The following is a 15,588-nucleotide window of genomic DNA, read 5'->3' on the forward strand; positions in this document are numbered from 1 at the left end:
TTTCTCTGGTATCTCGAAATAATATCGTCAGACTCAGGCGTCGACCTGCTGTGTGCTGATTCATAAGCAGGCTATCAAGAGTTAATTTTTGCTAGTCTGCTTGCTCCTTTAATCAGATGTTGTTGGAAGACCTATCACATCTACTGCCCTCCAATTTATGCTCCTGGAATCCTTCTACCCATCCCAGGTATAGTTTATTCTATGTTGGTCTATGGTGTTGCCCGAGACTCTGGTTAAAGTTGATTATTAGTTGTACCTATTGCTTGGAGCAGTTGTGGAGTTTATCCCTATGGTTTTGTACTTCTTTACTGCTCTTGTTTTTCCTCCTGAATTGTCTTTACCTTTGTGTGTATGTGCTGTGTGACAGTTTTGGTTTTTCCCTTCCATTTTTTAGGTTACATTATTTCAGCTGCAGATTTTGGGATGGATCCCACTAAATTACAGACTATTTTGAAATGGGACTGTCCCTAGAATCTCAAAGCCCAGCAACGTTTTTTAGATTTTGCTACTTATTACCAGACGTTTAGTAAGAATTTCTTTGCTATAGTAAGACCGCTTACTGGCATGACTAAAAAGGGTACAGACTTCTCTATATGGACTCAGGGTGTTTTATACGCTTTTGACTGTCGTAAGAGGTGCTCCTCATCGGCATCCATATTGATACAGCTTAATTTATCTCAACCTTTTGATTCTCAACCTTTTACAGTGGAGGTTGATGTGTCAGAAGTGGAGTTGGGAGCTGTATTGTCTCCAGGTCCGACTCTTGGTAAACTGCATTCACAGGCCTTCTTTTCTAAGAAATTATCTTCGTCTGAATGTAATTACGAAATTGGTAACAGGGAATTAATACGATCTACTTAGTGTTTGTGGAATGGCGACACTTTCTGGATAGAGCTACTCATTCTGTTATAGTTATTTCCGACCATAACAACCTTCTTTACCTTGAGTCGGCTAAACATTTTACACCGAGACAAGCTCGATCATTATTTTTGATTAGGTTTCATTTTTTCATTACTTATCGCTTTGGTTTTTAAAACATTATAGTCAATGCTTTATCCAGGAGTTTTCTGGGATGGAGGGGGGTTGGCGTGGTGGAGGGGGGGAACCCTGTAAGGAACCCTTCCCCATTCTTCAGAAGAGAGTGGTGGTTTTGGTGCTAAGTACTGAAGTACTGATGTGGAGTCTGAGATTGCTAAGGCTCAAGGTGATGCGCAGTCTGGAGTTCCGGTCAACAAGTCATTTGTTCCCCTGAATCTTCATCTTAAGGTTCTGAATGAGCATCATTATTCTGTCATGGCTGGTCATCCTGGGGTTAAAGGTACTCTGGATCTCATATTGTGTCGCTATTGGTGGCCCAGAATTTGGAGGGATGGGGTGTCCTATGTGTCTGTGTGTGCTATGCGTGCGCGCTCAAAGGCATCTCACTCACGTCCTTCGGTATGTTTGCAGCCTTTGAGTGTCCCTAGTCAACATTGGACAGACATTTCCATGGACTTTATTACGGATTTACCATCCTCTTCTGGTAATACGGTCATTTTTGTGGTGGTAGATAGGTTTTCTAAGATGACACTCTGCCTGATGGTTTGTTTGGTGTCTGGGATCAACATAGACAGACTCAGGTGCCAACCTGCTGTGTGCTGATTCATAGGCAGGCTAGCAAGAGTTAATAATAAAGTTATAATAATAAAGTTTTTTTTCTATAGCACCAACATATTCTGCAGCGCTTTACAATTCAGAGGGGACATGTACAGACAATTTGAGACAATACAAAAAAAAAAATTAAGATACCAGGAGGAGTGAGGGCCCTGCTCGTAAGCTTACAGTCTATGAGGAAATAGGGGAGGCACAAAAGGTGAATGGGGGAGAAAAGGTTGTTATATATGGTCTGGCCATCGATTTAAAAGGGTATTCAAAACCAGCTGCATGGACCGGTCATTGGCCAGAATTTATATCGGTACAGGGGACAAGAATTGGAAGTACATTTTTTGTTATGAGGGCAGAAAGGGTCTAGATTAGATCAGGGCAGTGAGGTGATAGGCTAGTCTAAAGAAATGCGTTTGTAGGACCCGCTTAAAGGTGTGGATGTTGGGCATTAAACGGATTGCTCTTGGTAGTGTGTTCCAGAGCGTAGGCGCAACTCGTGAGAAATCTTGAAGACAAGAGTGGGAGGTTCCAATTGTTGAGGATGTCAGTCTTAGGTCATTAGCAGAGCGGAGGGCACGGGTGGGGTGATAGACAGAGATGAGGGAGGAGATGTAGGGCGGTGCGGAACCGTGGAGAGCTTTGTGAGTGAGAGTGATAAGTTTATGTTGGATTCTGTAGCGGATAGGCAACCAGTGCAATGACTGGCAAAGAGCAGAGGCATCAGTGAAGCGGTTGCAGAGGAAAATGATCCTGGCTGCGGCATTCAGAATGGAGTGGAGAGGGGAGAGTTTAGTAACAGTTAATCTCTGCTTGCTCCTTTAATCATATGTTGTGGGGAGACCTATCACATATGCTCCCCTCCTATTTATGCTGGTTCTAACCATGCCAGCTATAGTTTATTCTATATTGGTCTGTGAGGTCTGGTGTCCCAGACTCTCTGATTAAAATTGTGCTTTAGTAGTGGAGTTTGTTCTTTTGTACTTCCTTCCTGCCCTTGTTTTTCCTCCTGAATCTCTTATTGTCTTTACCTTTGTGTGTGCGTGCCGTGTGACAGAGTTTTGTTTTTTCTCTTGTCTGTCTTTATCTGTGGTTTCAATACACTCCTTGCTATTCTGGTCTCTGTTAGCTGTGCTGATATGCCGAATACCCTTATGTGACTGATGCAGCTAATTACTAGACTCGGTGGTAATAGTAGATGTGGTTGTCATGTGAGCACAGAGTGATTGGATGCAGCCCTCACCTGGGGTTAATGTGAATATCTCAAAGTTGGGAGACAATTGTAAGGGACGCTACGTTATCACGTGTTCAAATGTACATGAAAAAACAACACTAAAGGGCGCTTTACATGCTGCGACATTGCAAGCGATCACATCCACCCCCAGCGTTGGTGCATCACGGGCAAATTGCTGCCTGTGGCGAACCTCTTTTTTAAGGGGACGCAACCTCTTTTTTAAGGGGACGGTTCGTGCGGCGTCACAGCGACGTTAATCAGCGGGCCACCAATAGAAGCGGAGGGGCGGAGAGCAGTTGCATTCACATCACTCCCACCTCGTTGCCAGAGGACGCAGGAACGCTGTTGTTCGTCTTTCCCGGGGTGTCACACATAGCGATGTGTGCTGCCTCAGGAACAACAAACAACCTGCGTCCAAAATGAGCAACGATATTTGTGAGTATTTGTGTCAACGATCAACGATTTTGTGAGTATTTCTGATCGTTAGCGGCCGCTCGTACGTGTCACACGCAAACGATGTCGCTAATGAGGCCGGATGTGCGTCACGAATTCCGTTACCCCAACAATATCTCGTTAACGATGTCATTGCATGTAAAGCAGCCTTAAGTCTCATCAATTTTACAATATTAATTCAGAACTCATGGGTCTAATGGGACTTATAGGCATAATTCACTTTCTGAATGTAGCTCCATCCCATTTATATTATAATATATATATTATAGTCCATATATATATAAGTAAATATATTTCAAATCATATTGACATGATTTTTTTACCAAATGTCGGTAACAACCCATCCTATCCACACAAGCAAAGAAATCAAATCATAGATGTCCATAAATGAAGTCATGTGTCATTATGAAAAATGAATAAAGAAGGAGAGAAGGCGCTCCTGTGTGGAACAACGCGTTGTGGCACATCAATTTCATTTAATAAATTATTTACTACAACCTACCATCTCCATTCTAAGCAGCGCGGCCGTTACCGTGATTTTTTTCTATTACTCCGTATACCATTATGAAAAATGATACAGAAAAAGAGTGTTGCACATGCTTACTGAAATGTATTTAATACTTCGTTCAAAAGCTTTTGTTTGTGATGACAGCTTCAAGATGCCTCCTAAATGGAGAAACTAGTTGCATGTGACGTGCCTGGGTCTGGGGGGGTTACTTGTCACCGGGCCGGTGTGGGGGTTGGGATGTCATAGTGACTAGGCCCGGTTTCGTGACCCCGGTGATGTCAATAAAGTGGGGAATGAAGATGATGGGGATAGTAGTTTTTCGTGACGCCACCTGTGGTATGTGGCTATGATATGGGAGTCGCCGCTGCAAGGGGTTTCCTCTGAGGGCCGTTGGTAGTGCAGATAGGTTGGTACAGCTCTCCACAGGCAGAGCTCAGGCCCACAGGGAAGTTGGGAGGAGTAATCCACTCAAATAATTGAGTGTGGGAAGGATTGGACGACACAGCAGTTACAGTTAAAGTTCTTTACTCACTGAGATGTCACCGCTTTAGGACTGCCGGACTCCGCTGTGATGGGCCCCAGCTGATCCCGGAAAGTTCGAAGGTCAGAACCAGTGTTGCTGTCTGTGAGTCCTTCCTCCCTGCGCTGTGTGGTATGAGTCCCTGCGGCTTGAAGCCTCGCGGGGACCCGAGTCCTTGAATGGACTCCGTTCCTGTCCCATATAGCAGGCAACGCAAGTCCATAGTTGGTGCCGTCCTTTTGGTAACTACTTCTGGCTCTATATGTTACTGTGCCCCGGGCACTTTGTGTGGGCCAGAAGACTTCATATCCTTTGCTGGCAGGACGTGAAGTGCCCATGTGGCGCCCCTGACCTGGTCAGGCACCACTGAGTACTGCACCCATGCTGGGGACAGTACAATACAGGTAATCCAGAAGGCTGACCGAGGTGTGACTACACAGGCGCATAGTGATCAGGTCTCACACATGTACCTTTGAGAGGACCCCTGGGGATCCCAGGAGGGGGCAAAGCCTTCACCTCCACTGGAATAGTGGAGGGGGCCAAAAGCCTCCATCTCCACTCAAGGGGTGTGGTAAGAGAGCCTGGTTGCTAGGTGGCGTAGGCAGGCACAAAAGGGAAAAGAGGAGGAGGAGTAAACAGTCTGCAGCAGAGTGTGGAGGAGTGAGGAGCAGGAAAGTGAAGCTCTGACAGGAGCAGCAGTGAAGGTCCCAGATGTGAGCCGGTTCAGAGCAGAGTCCAGGGAGCTCCGAGGAGAGCTGACCCCTTCCCCTGGGCTGCTGTAGTCTGACAGCGTCCGCGCAGTGGCTACCGACGGGGGAGAACGGTCACCTAGGAGTGCTACCCGAAACCCATCTCCAGCTAGAGAGAGCACAGAGTGGGAAGTAAGGAGACTGCTAGGGAGAACCAGGCCCAAACGGGCGGCAGATCCCGGAGCGGGGATAGATCCACCTTTCCCTGCTAAACCTGCCGGTGTGGGGCCCTCAAAGCCCACACCACAACAACTAAAAGCCGCAGCCACGTAGCCACAGTTAGGGCCCACAGTTCACAGGAGGCAAGAAGCTGGAGTGATCTGGCCCAGGCAACAAGCACACGGCAAACGAAGGGGAGTGAGGCTTCAGCAACTTCCCTGGGTGACCCCCATAGGGACTAAAAGTCGGGGTTACCCCAAACCACCAAGGGCTAAGGAAGGCGAGTTGGTAGTCACCATCATCAGTCAGCCTGAAGGATACCTGGTTCCAGCCTGGTTCATCCCAGCTACGCCCGGGTTACTCACCCTGCCATCAACTGTGAGTAAAACCCCTGAAAGACAATCTGCTTGTGTGGAGTTATTCTGCGCCTTGTGGTTCTACACACCTACACAGGGCCCTGGGGCTTGCCTCACTCTCAGGAGGCTATTACAACTGACTGCACCCACCATCAGCCCCAGGCATCCCTTAACCTGCAGTGGCGGTCCCCACTGACCGCAATTCTGAGAGTGGCGTCACGACAATCCTAGAAGAAGATCTCCTACCTGTGACAGGATCCAGCTGCGTGGAGTCCCTGAAGGTAATGCACCGACACAATACTTGCGGGGCTTCACATCTGGCGTCACGAACAGGATAAGGACTAGACCTGTTCAGACAGGTGACCATGTGCCTGGGCGGTCCGCTTGGAAAATTGGAAGCGCCGCCATATTGCCACCATGAAAAGCGCGCTGAAAAACAACAGCAGCCCGCGCTGGGAGAAGTTACCGCCCACGAAGAGGTGTGGCTACCCAGAGATCCCCTGCAGGGTCCTGGTCTCGCAAGTGAAGAGAGCGGAAGCGTCCGGAGACGTCGGGACAGAAAGGGAGCCAGAAGCCTGCTGCTGGGAGAGGAGCTGCTGAAAGAGGCAGAGCGGAAACTGAACAGCTTGCTACTAGAGGCAACGACGAGTCCACTGCTGGGAAATCGTACAGAAGAGGGCGCAGAAGAAATGGCGTCTGACCGCAGAAACCCAGAACCGGGCTCCGCTGCCTGGTGGTATCGAGAGCTGGCCCAGTTCTGCGACCGACTAGAGACCCGGGTTGTGGAGCAGATCAGAGAAGAAAGCATGGAACTTCTGGAGATGGCTGCCGCGGTTCAGGCCTATGAAGGGAGAGCCGCGCGCCGAGCGCCAGACCGGACGGCGACGACTCAGACCCCGATGATGCCACCGATGGGTGAGTCCAGTGATGCCCCTGCCCGCGCGAGTGCCCCGACCCCTGCTGCCACGTCCGCGGTCCCTGAAGAGGCGTCCGGCGCGGTGACGCTGAAGCAGGCCGCAGCCACGCCAGGTGCGGCCCGCCAAGCCCAGGCCGCCGCAGCGATGCCCTGCTCGGCCCACCAAGACCCGGTCCCTGCAGCGACGCCTAGTCCGGCCCGCAAAGAACCGGCTGCCACCGCGACCCTCATCCACGCCGCGGGTGTGTCGCTGACCCAGGCCGCCGCCATGCTAGGCCCGGCCCGCCGAGACCCTACCGTAGCCGCAACGCTCGTCCGCGCCGCAAGTGAGGTGCTGAACCAGGCCGCAGCCCCGTCAGGTGCTGCCCGCCAAGCTCCGATCGAGGCAGCGACGCCCAGCCCAGTCTGCAAAGACCCCATCGCAGTTGCGACGCCGATCCAAGCTGCGCCAGAAACGCCCACCCAGGCCGCCGCCATGCCAGGCGCGGCCCGCCAAGACCAGGCCGCCGCCATACAGGGCGCGGCCCGCCAAGACCAGGCCGCCGCCATGCCAGGCGCGGCCCGCCAAGATAAGATTGCATCACCATTTACCCCGGCCTGCAAGGCCAGAGCAGACACCGCTCCCCAGTCCAAAGAGGTCCCTGCTGGAAAGCCCACGCTGGGGGAGGACCCCGCATACTGGCAGCTGAAGGCTGACATGGAGGCCAAGTTTCCACAATGGTTGGTGGACCAGTACATACTCCCTCCGCATACCCCCAAGACGACTCCTGCAGCAATCATGCCAAAGAGATCCCTGCCTGGGCCTGCTGAAGAAAGTCCATCCCCAGCACTGCCACCAAAGGAGTGCTCAGAAGAACTAAGGGGGAGGGGAGGCCAGGAAGCTGAGGAACTGACTCAGGAGCCACCAGCAGTGGATCCATGCCCAGAGCCAGAGATGTTGCCATATTCTCGCTGGGATGAAGAGGAAGATTTATCCAGCAACCTCACCTGGGAGCCTGCCAGCAGTGAAGCAGCCACCCAGCAGAATCAAGCCCGCAAGACACGGCGCCGTAGCAGAAACCAGTTGTCACCTGCACCGCCATCCCCAGAGCAGAGAGAAGTCACGGCCAGAGACCTACAAGAAAAACGGTTCCTGAGAAGAGCCAAAGCACAGGTCAGAGGACCCCTTTGTAGAGGAATTGTGGAAGACTTTAGCCTGAAGTCAGGATATGGATTCATCGTTGCACCTGGTATAAAGGAAGGTATCTTCGTCAATAGAAGAGATGTGAGAGCTCATTTGCCCAGAGGACATCCAGGAAGAAACCTACAGATAGGAGACTCAGTAGAATTTACAAAGCACCAAGGAGAACGCGGATGGTACGCACTAGATGTTACACCATGTCCCAGAAATCCCTACAGAAACCCTGCTGTCTCCATACTACAAGACCCAGAAGAAGAGGAAAGAAAAGACAAAGAACCCATTGATGAGACCACTACAGATGATGACAGAGATGGAGAAAGCAACAGGTGCCGCAGCCCTACAGGCCCAAGCCCTGGTGAAGAGGAAGAAGAAGCAAAGTTCGTGTAAAGTAAAGAAAAGTACAGCAGTTTGAAAAGTTTTGCAACGTTCAAGTTTAAGAATGTGCCCACATAAACTCATGTGAGAAATGAACCTTAAGGCTATGAACTGGCTATAGCCACAAACTCTCGCAGTGTAAATAGTTACACCAGAGGGCACCACCACCACCAGAGTCAGCCTGTTTAGGGGCTTGGCTCGTCTGCAACCAGGGAGCACGTCCGTATATAGGGTCTTGGCTCACCTGCAACCAGAGAGCATGCCTGTTTATGGGGCCTGGCTCTCCACCACAAAGAGGGTACCTGGTCAGCACCAACTGTGGAGGCTGCCTCTACATCCTGCCAGAAGAGGCTGAAGGCGCGGCTCCACCAGGCCAGGTATACCCTGAAGACCACCAGACCATGAAAGCCGCCTCTACATCCTGCCAGAAGTGGCTGAAGGCGCGGCCAACGTGAGAGGGTTTTGGGTGGGTTAACGGACTTGTGGGTGGAGGGTGGTGATGTATGGTACCTGGTGCTTTTAAAAAAATGTTTTACATGTTTTAATGTTTTATGCATTTTAAAATGTTGTCTTGCAGCCCGAGGACGTGCTGGTGATAACTAAGGGGGAATGTGGCGCCCCTGACCTGGTCAGGCACCACTGAGTACTGCACCCATGCTGGGGACAGTACAATACAGGTAATCCAGAAGGCTGACCGAGGTGTGACTACACAGGCGCATAGTGATCAGGTCTCACACATGTACCTTTGAGAGGACCCCTGGGGATCCCAGGAGGGGGCAAAGCCTTCACCTCCACTGGAATAGTGGAGGGGGCCAAAAGCCTCCATCTCCACTCAAGGGGTGTGGTAAGAGAGCCTGGTTGCTAGGTGGCGTAGGCAGGCACAAAAGGGAAAAGAGGAGGAGGAGTAAACAGTCTGCAGCAGAGTGTGGAGGAGTGAGGAGCAGGAAAGTGAAGCTCTGACAGGAGCAGCAGTGAAGGTCCCAGATGTGAGCCGGTTCAGAGCAGAGTCCAGGGAGCTCCGAGGAGAGCTGACCCCTTCCCCTGGGCTGCTGTAGTCTGACAGCGTCCGCGCAGTGGCTACCGACGGGGGAGAACGGTCACCTAGGAGTGCTACCCGAAACCCATCTCCAGCTAGAGAGAGAGCACAGAGTGGGAAGTAAGGAGACTGCTAGGGAGAACCAGGCCCAAACGGGCGGCAGATCCCGGAGCGGGGATAGATCCACCTTTCCCTGCTAAACCTGCCGGTGTGGGGCCCTCAAAGCCCACACCACAACAACTAAAAGCCGCAGCCACGTAGCCACAGTTAGGGCCCACAGTTCACAGGAGGCAAGAAGCTGGAGTGATCTGGCCCAGGCAACAAGCACACGGCAAACGAAGGGGAGTGAGGCTTCAGCAACTTCCCTGGGTGACCCCCATAGGGACTAAAAGTCGGGGTTACCCCAAACCACCAAGGGCTAAGGAAGGCGAGTTGGTAGTCACCATCATCAGTCAGCCTGAAGGATACCTGGTTCCAGCCTGGTTCATCCCAGCTACGCCCGGGTTACTCACCCTGCCATCAACTGTGAGTAAAACCCTTGAAAGACAATCTGCTTGTGTGGAGTTATTCTGCGCCTTGTGGTTCTACACACCTACACAGGGCCCTGGGGCTTGCCTCACTCTCAGGAGGCTATTACAACTGACTGCACCCACCATCAGCCCCAGGCATCCCTTAACCTGCAGTGGCGGTCCCCACTGACCGCAATTCTGAGAGTGGCGTCACGACAATCCTAGAAGAAGATCTCCTACCTGTGACAGGATCCAGCTGCGTGGAGTCCCTGAAGGTAATGCACCGACACAATACTTGCGGGGCTTCACACCCACCAGCCTAGGGCTCCGCTCTGTCTGTGCGCCCTGTCCTGAGGGAGCTATGGCACAGCTCTCCCCTCAGCGACGGTGTTCTTCTACGTCTCACTTGTTCCGTGTCTCAGCTCGATTCTGTGTATGTGTGTGTGTGTGTGTGTGTGTCTGACGCCTTGCTCCCCTGTGTGTAGCTCCTCTCCCTGGGTTCCTGAACTAGTGAGCAGAGGGTCCACTACTTTAGTGAGGGCCACCCTCCAATGTCTTTACCCTAGCCCTGTCCCAGTGAGAGGCATCTAACTGTCTGTTGTGGTGGATTGTGGTGGTTTGCCGGCAATGACCTCCTCCGTACCCAAGATGAATACTGCACCTCTGGTGAGGTGCAGTACCCTGTGGTGACTGAAGCCTCAGTGGTGCCACAGATGCATTGCTCGAGTGTGATTTTGGTGCATTCTTCTATATAACCACTCTTCAAATCCTGACGTTTCCATTGACTCCATCTGAGCTTTAGTTCCTTCAATAAAAATTTTATTGGATTCAGGTCAGGTGATTCTAGCAGCTTTATTTTTTTCCTCAGACACCAATTGAGGTTCCTTGGCTGTGTGCTTTGGATCATTGTCTCACCGAAATTTCCACCCTCATTTCAACTTCATCAACCTGGTAGAGGGCAGCAAATTTTTTATCAAGAATGTCTCTGTACATTTGTCCATTTATCCTTCCTTTAATTACATGAAGTTTGCCAGTGCCATATACTGAAAAACAGCATAACACCATGATGTTCCAACCTCCAAACTTCACTGTTAGTATTGTGTTTTAGGGGTGATATGCAGTACCTTTTGACATCCAAACATGGTGTATATTATGGCATCCAAAGAGTTACATTTTTGTCTCATCTGACCAGACTATATTCTCCCAGTATTTCACAGGCTTTTTGCCAAGCAACATGCTTTTTGCCCAGCAGTAGAGTCTTGTGTGGTCAGCCTGCATACAGCCCATTGAGGTTGAGTGCATTACTGATTGTTTTCTTTTAAACAATTGTACCTGCTGCTTCCATGTCTTTCTGTAGCGCTCCACATGTGGTTTTTGGCTCTTGGAGAACTTTTCTGACAATTCTTTTTGCTCCTCTGTCTGAAATCTTGCGGAGAGCACCTGTTTTATGGCGAAATTATATTCTTTCCACTTCTGGATTATGACACCAACAGGGCTCACTGGAACATTCAGTAGTTTAGAAATTCCTCTGTAACCAATGCCATCAGTATGTTTTGCAACAATAAGAGTAAAAAGGTCTTGAGACAGCTCACTGGTTTTACCCATCATGAGTCGTTTCTTGTGTGGCACCGTCGTAATGAGACTTTTTTTTTATAGGCCATAGGTTGAACCAAATGATATTTTTCACTAACTGGTAGAATTGCTTTCTAATTACTGATAAATTTCAGCTGTGTTCAATACTTTTTGCATGTGTCATTTCTCATTATTACACATAACTTAATTTATGGACATCTATGGTTTGATTTTTTTGAATCTATGAATTGGATGGGTTGTTACCGACATCTGGCAAGATATTTATTTCAATAGCACCTTAGAAATATATTTACTTAGAAAATTGATGACATGTTCAACACTTATTTCACCAGCTGTACAAATTACTTATGTACATCAATTAAGGGAGGTGCCTCGATTTTTCCAAGATGTTCCAAGATGATGTGGGGACACCTACACCATACTCAGACCTCTTGATGACCTGAAGCACAGGAGACAGGAGAAACGGGTTGAGGCCGTCTTCTTGGATGAGAACATCTTCAAGGGAAGTCTGATATACCTTTTTCTTCCCCCCTTTTATTTTTTTCTTCACATGTTTGACCTCCTGTTTATGTTTTGTCTTTTTGACCCTATGCTAGGGACTTCATTCATCCTCCTTTTGCTAGGTGCTGTCGTGCGCACCGGTAGTCCTAGCTATTTGAATGGACTTTGCATACTGGAGCCATTATAACTCAGTATGGTATGTGCTAGTGGATACATGTGACTATTATTGCTGATAGTTTGGTTATTTAACCATTTGCGATCAAATTAGTGGTTTTGGATGATTTGGTATCAGCAGACTTTGTCTTAGGGATTCATACATGGTCTCTGAGGGTGAGTTTATGTTGAGCGGGGGCGCCATATGCGATTTTTAGGGTGCCGACCTCCGCGGCAAGGTAGGGTCAGCTCTTAGGCTATGTGCGCACTTAGCGTTTTTACCTGCGTTTCCGCAGAGTTTTGAACTGCAGCGTTTTAATGCCAAAAGGCATGCGTTTTGATTTTCAAGCAAAGTCTATGGGAAATAGGGATTTCTTGTGCGCATAATCCTGTTAAAAACGCAGCGTTTTAGATACAGAAAATTTGGCAAAAACTCAGTGTTTCAAGAAGCAGCATGTCAATTGTTTTTGCCATTTTGGCAGCGTTTTGCTAACATTGAAGTCAATGAGAAGTTGCAAAACGCAATCTACTGTACTTCAAAATCCTAGCGTTTTACATGCTTTTTTGATGCAGAAAACATGCTTTTTGGACCAATTAAATGCATGCGTTTTTGACAAAATATTAATGGCATGATATGTCCCTTTACACACACACATAGTCCGACAATTAAATGTATGAAATTCATTAAATAAATGTAATTTTATGCATAAATATTTGCACAAAGTTATCATTTTAATAAAATAAGCCATTTTTGTATGATTTTAATATTGATATTTGTCATTTTTTTCCTTTTTTTATAGTGTTTCAATGTTTAAACTTCATTTAGTTTAGCATTGTATTTGTAGTCAAAACGCATCTGATTTTAAGCATTGAAAAACCATGTAAAATGCGGTAAAAACGCAAGCGTATTTTTAGCGTTTTTGTGGTCAAAACCAAATTTGACAAAACCATTTCTGCCAGAGGATGCGTTTAGAACTGCAACTACCTCGACGCAAAGTGCGCACATAGCCTTCGGATCACCTTAGGGCACCTTAGCTTTTGAATATCTTATATACCTAACTTTGTCGCCTATCAAACCTCAAAACCCTCCCCCCTATTGTCATTTGGTGCCTGCCTGGTTACCTTTTTTATGGAGTTTTTTTTTCACAAATACACCCACCTATTGTGTTTTTAATGTATACTTAATAAAATTATATGTTGTAGGAATTTTTTTTACTTGTTAACGGACTAGCACAAAGACACAAGCAATGGGTGTGTCCTAGCTATTAAAATAAGCCAGTCAGCCTGCTCCCTTCACACACAAATCTCAAAAAATGTGGAAACACATATAAAAGATATACACATGTGGAAATAGCCTAAGATGGCTTGGACGTTGTGTATAATCTCATCATTTGCACGTAAGATTTTGCATTCAGGGCACTTTCACAGTGTGATCGTAGGTGAAAACGCCATGTGAAAGTGCCCTTAGAATCAACTTAATAGCCCATTTTTTTGTATGTTACATGGCTTTTGGTTAGCAAAGATTGCAAATTTCACTTAGTGTTTAGTTAACAGTTTCTACTTCAAACATCTACGAGAAATTTATGCTCTGATGACTAAAAGTCTGAATGTGCTATTCTTAAATTGATGAAATCATTCCCTGATCTTCAGTCTGAATCAAATTGCTAAACTTGCTTATAAAAACAAATCATTTGTACAAATGGAGGAGTTGCATCATTTACACAGTTTGAAATTCGACATTCTGTATTACATAGTGTAAACCATTTTAGGTGAGTAAATGGAAAAAAAAATCATATGTTCCATCTGTAGATGAAAATAAAATTTCCACTGCTAATTTAGGAGCATGGTATTAATGATCCTATGCCATGGATAATGTTTTGAAAATTATTACTTACAAGTGTAGCATAATCTGTGTGCTCAACCATTTAGCACTGCAGCAATAAATAGTGAAATGAGGAAATAAGTGGCGAATTCATGTCATATTAATGCCATGAGCTCTTTGATGGCTGATTCTGGTGGACTAGTAATTGCAGGATTGACATATAGTAGACACACAAAGATATTTTCCTCTTGACTGGCTACGTTTGCTTTAATCAGAGAAATAAAATGACCTGTGACTAGTGATGAGTGAACACTAACATGCTTGGGTGCTCTGTACTCGTAATGAGCAGTTGGATGTTCAGACGGGCTCTACTCGTGGAAGGAGTATAATGGAAGTCAATGATATACTCTAATATAAAGTATTAATGTTATGTTTAAATAATATTATTTTTTTTAATTCAGAAAAATTAAAAAAAAAATTAAAAGTTTCATATTTTCCACTGTTAAACACTAGGGAGAGCAGCTGCTGAAATCCTACACAAATCCTGCTGGAGAAACAGCTTACATTACATCTGCAGTAAAAGTGGGTGAAATCTGCTCTCCTGTGTTTGATGTCACCACCCCCTCCCAATCTAAGTATTTCCAAAAGGATAAGGGACAATGACGTTTAGGATCACAGTGTGGAGCCATTTTATTTTGTAGTGCCCCTGAATCCTTCAGGGTGCTACAAGGTTCGGCATCCCCATCAGGATACAGAGCCTACCCCTTAGGGACCCAGAACCCCAGTGCCGGTAACACGAAAAACCCAGGTAATCCCAGTTTTCCCCAACATTCCTCCATACAATGGTACTTAGCTAGGGTGGGACCAATGGATGGCCGCCTAGAGGTGGAGCCACTCCAGTCCACTAGTTGACCAGGTGAGAGAGGCAGGCTCTGGAGAGTAGTCGGGAAGACAGTAGTCAGAACTGCGGTGACTGTTGAAAGTGTCAGACAGCAGGAGTGTGAAGGTGGAAGTGAAGTGACACCCTGACTCGGGTTAACGGTGACCTGATGCCCAGGAGAAGAGGTTGCTGGTGGAGTATGGTGGAGTACTCCTGGAACTACGTACCGACGGGGTACAGTACCCTAGGACAGGAAAGAGCTTCAAGCCGACCTGTTAACACCTGAACAGCAAAGGGGACCATCAAGGATCTTGCTGACCCTAAAGAATCTGAAGACTCAGTAGCAAAGGGAGAACCAGAGACAGGACCAGAGACTCCAACCCCACAAGGTTCATGCTACCGTCAGGCAGACAGAAGTGAAGTGGACAAACCACATAACAGGGAGCCCCAGTGTTCTATACCACCAGGACCCACTTACCAGAGACAGGTGCAGGGGAAGAAGATATCAGAGAAACCCGACTGGCATTGGGACGGAGGGGACCTGGAGGCGAAACCAGCTGGCTTCGGGCAACCAGTTAACATCCCAAGAAAGTGAGTAAACCAGTTGCACTGAATACCTGTGTGGACTCCCTTCTTCCGACGCCCACTGCACCATACAACCGCTGGGGCAAAACCCTACTTGCAGAGGGACTACCATACTAGCTGCCGATACCACCAGGCCCAGGAGAGACATTCTACAGCGGCGGCTCCCTACACTTAGCCGCAACGCCGCAAGTGGCGTCACGTATAAACTTTACTCAACAATCCCCTGTAAATATCCCCATTACAAAAAAGGCCCAGGGCAGGGAACCGGGTAATGGCCACCACAGTGACATTTCCAAGACGTACACTGCCCGGAACAGAGTACCCCATATTCCTGGGTGCTACAGTTGTTGGCCGCAAAGTGATTATAATATGTCTAAAGTGTCACCGAGGACAGCTGCATAGTGCTCCACTGTATCCC

The sequence above is a fragment of the Anomaloglossus baeobatrachus genome, chromosome 1 (genome assembly GCF_048569485.1).
Source record: "Anomaloglossus baeobatrachus isolate aAnoBae1 chromosome 1, aAnoBae1.hap1, whole genome shotgun sequence".
Taxonomy (NCBI): Eukaryota; Metazoa; Chordata; class Amphibia; order Anura; family Aromobatidae; genus Anomaloglossus; species Anomaloglossus baeobatrachus.